The following is a 4,228-nucleotide window of genomic DNA, read 5'->3' as shown; positions in this document are numbered from 1 at the left end:
CACCTCATCTTCCGCCTAGGAACCCTCCAACCACAAGGGATGAATGCAGATTTCTCCAGCTTCCTCATTTCCCCTCCCCCCCACCTTATCTCAGTCCTAACCCTTGGACTCAGCACCATCTTCTTGACCTGCAATCTTCTTCCCGACCTCTCCGCCCCCACCCCCTCTCCGGCCTATCACCCTCACCTTAACCTCTTTCCACCTATCGCATTCCCAACGCCCCTCCCCCAAGTCCCTCCTCCCTACCTTTTATCTTGGCCTGCTTGGCACATCTTCCTCATTCCTGAAGAAGGGCTTATGTCCGAAACATCGATTCTCCTGCTCCTTGGATGCTGCCTGACCTGCTGCGCTTTTCCAGCAACACATTTTTCAGTATTAATGAACCAAAGCCTGTAACCCATTCTAAAAGATGAAAGACTTAACAACAATCAAGGTTTGTTAAATATAGCATTTTACTTGCATGACACTGTAATCTTTTGCTATAAATTCTGTGTCTTATGGTCCTATTCCACAACCACCTGATGAAGGAGCAGCACTCCGAAAGCTAGTGCTTCCAAATAAACCTCTTGGACTATAACCTGGTGTCGTGTGATTTTTTTAAAACTTTGCTGTGACATCACAGGCTTCCCTTCTCATTTGAGCACATCAAGATTTTTGAAAGGACATGCTTGCCAATTCAATGTGTGTTTAACTGTGCACGTGAGGTGATCATAAAGTACACAATTAGACCGGTTTCTTGAGTTTTTTTATAAACAGAAGCTAGTAATTTTATTGGATTTAACTTTGACTAAATAAACTAACTTTATAAATGCTCTGACTTTCACATGCACACATAGGCACACATAGATTACAGATAGGAGAGGACAGATTAAATTGAGTCCAGTAAAATTGAGGGAGTATATGATACTTAAAGATTTGACTGTCTATTTGACTGTCCTCAGGCTGAATTCAATGGTTCTGCTGTGTTGATTTGGTGAGCCTTCTGTTTTTCATGTTGAGGTGGTTTAAAGATGCAGACAACTTATCTATTTTTTCAGAGACATCTGAAGCTGAGTTTATTTTTTAAAGTGCATTTCAGTGGCTCCTGAGTTGTAAACACTAGTTCACGGAGTTTGAAAATTTGGAAGTTGGGTGGAGAGATGGAGATAAGAAATGTACTCAGGGACTTGTTCCTTCTGTGTCCAGTTGTGCAGAGAAAACTAGTGTTTATACACAGTGATAGTTGGCTTATCATATGACCTCTCTCCAGAGGTCTCCAGATCTTTCTCCCAATGACTCAAATAAGGCCACGGCTAGTGCATTCTAATTGTCTAATTTACATGTTGAAATGATGTCTCTTCTTGACACAGTCAGTGCCCCATTGTCGAAGTGCATCCTGGTTTGTTTCCACCATTTGAGTTCCCAAGTGATTGCCTGGATACTGTGGTTATGGGATTGATGATGCCTCCCCCATTCAATCCCTATCAAGGCCATTGTTCAGAGCAGCAGTCAGAGAGATTGTATTCATTTCAAGGTTTTTTGCAATGCAGTCATACAAACGTGCAGTCATCTTTGACTGTGACTCAACCCTTTAAAATAGGGCTTTGATCTTACATTAAAAAAATTGTGTTCCCAACTCCCCAATTCCAAAGTCATTTTTTGATATAAAGCATGTTGTCATAACCAATGCAACTCAGTTTTCTTATAATAGAAGAAGATCTCGTTTACCAGTTTCTCTGTTTATACATTTGCAGGATCACAGTGTTGCTGCTGGATAAGGTTAATATTTCTTGTTCACCTGTCATTGACCCTGACGGTGTTATGTTTCACTGCCTAGTTAAACTGTGTTAAAAATCAGACAACACCAGGTTATAGTTCAACAAGTTCTTCATCAAGCAGTGGTCTGAAAGCTAGTACTTCCAAATAAACCTGTTCAACCTTAATTTGGTGTTGTCTGATTTTTAACTTTGTCCTCCCCAGTCCATTACTGGCACCTCCACATCATTGTTGAACAGTGTGCAGTATAAGTGCTGTTAACTCAGGACTCTGAGAGTTTGGGAATGACTTATGTACAAGCTGCAACGTATATAGTTTCAAATCAGAATGGTGTATGTCTTGCAGGGGAACTTGTTGAAAGTGGCGTGCCCATATGTTTGCTACCTTTAACTTTTAGGTAGTGGAGGTCATGGGTTTAAAGAAAGGTCATTTTGAAGAAACCTTTGAATTGTTGTAGATGGTACACACTAATGCCACTCTATTGTAAATGCTTAAGATGGTAGATTAGGGTGATGATTGAGATATCAGTGATATGTACTCTACTGCACTCCATTACAAGTGAATTAAGGTTCTTCAGACATGTGATAAAGGCTTGGAGGTGATAGTATAGTGGAATTGTTACTGGACTACTAATCCAGAGAACCAGGTAATGATCTGGAAATCCTTGTTCAACGACACAACAGAATTTGAATTCAAAAAATATAAACTGGAACTCAAAGTCTGATGATGATCATGAAATTGTAAAAATCCATTTCATCACCAATGCTATTTACGGAAGAAAATCTGACATCCTTACCTGGTCTGGATTATTTGTAACTCCAGGCAAACAGCAATGTGGGTAACTCTTACTTACACTCTGAAATAAACTAGCAAGCCATTTAGTTTTATTAAACACTACAAAGGAAAAAAAAACAAATGAAACCTGACATCAACTAAGACACTGAAATGACAATGCCAAAAAAAGCCCTGTTGATTCTGTAATTTCCTCGTTACTAATGTGGGGCGAGACTAGTCAAGCAACAGTCTGACATAGTCATACGGAATCATATCTCACACACAATCACCCAGACACCACATCGCCAGCCCTGGGTATGGCCTGTCCCACCAGGAGGATATGCTGGAGGAGGTGGTGGCAAAGTGATTTTCATTCAGGAATGAATTACCCTGGGAATCCTAAACATTGCCACCAGACCCCATGAGGTCCTATGGTATCAGGTCAGACATGGGCAAGGAAACCTCCTGGTAATTATCACCTCCTCGGCTGGTGAATTAGTACGCCTCTATGTTGAATATAGAGGAGGAAACACTGAGAATGACAAGAACACAGAATCTACTCTGGGTGGGAGATTTCAATGTCCAAGACCAAGAGTGGCTCAGCTGCATCGTTACCGACTGAGTTCGTCAAGTCCTAAAGGAAACAGATGCTAAACTGAGTCTACAGCATGTGGTGAGGAAAATAAATTAAAGAAAAATATACTTAACCTCATCTTCACCATTCATAGAGCCAAAGAGATGTACAGCATGGAAACAGACCCCTCGGTCCAACTCGTCCATGCCGACCAGATATCCTAACCTAATCGCGTCCTATTTGCCAGCACTTGGCCCTTATCTATTGAAACCCTTCCTATTCATATACCCATCTAGATGCCTTTTAAATATTGTAATTGTAGCAGGATCCACCACTTCCTCTGGCCCCTCATTCCATACATGCACCACCATCTGCATGAAAAATTTACCTCTTAGGTCCTTTTGAAAACTTTCCCCTCTCACCCTAAAGCTAGGCGCTTTAGTTCTGGAATCTCCCACTCCAGGGAAAAGATCTTGTCAATTTACTCTATCCATGCCCCTCATGATTTTATAAACATCTGTAAAAGCACCCCTCAGCCTCCAACATTCTAGGGAAAACAGCCCCAGTCTATTCGTGCAGCTCAAAACCTCCAACCTTGGCAACATGCTGGTAAATCTTTTCTGAACCCTTTCAAGTTTTACAACATCTTACCGATGGGTGGTAAGGCAGAATTGCACACAATATTCTAAAAGTGGCCTAAACAATGTCCTGTACAGCTGTAACATGACCTCCCAACTCCTGTACTCAATATTCTGACCAATAAAGGAAAGCATACCAAACGGGCTTTTGCCCGAAACGTCGATTTTGCTGCTTGTCGGATGCTGCCTGAATTGCTGTGCTCTTCCAGCACCACTGATCCAGAATCTGGTTTCCAGCATCTGCAGTCATTGTTTTTACCTCGTTGATTTTAACCCTACTGCGAATCCTCTTGCAAGGATGCCTGCCTTGAAGAAGTTTTCCTCCTCTCTCTACAAGAATCTCAGGGAGTCTCTCTCCCACTGCAACTCCCAGGTCATTTCCTCAGCCCTGAAACTCTTCAACCATGTCCTGAAACAAACCCGCTACCACAGCCACGTTTGCTTCCTCAATGCCTGTCTCCGTAACCACCTCATCCCACACGGACTC

The sequence above is a fragment of the Chiloscyllium plagiosum genome, chromosome 3 (assembly GCF_004010195.1).
Source record: "Chiloscyllium plagiosum isolate BGI_BamShark_2017 chromosome 3, ASM401019v2, whole genome shotgun sequence".
In the NCBI taxonomy this organism is placed as follows: domain Eukaryota; kingdom Metazoa; phylum Chordata; class Chondrichthyes; order Orectolobiformes; family Hemiscylliidae; genus Chiloscyllium; species Chiloscyllium plagiosum.
Note: the sequence above shows the minus strand (reverse complement) of the source record.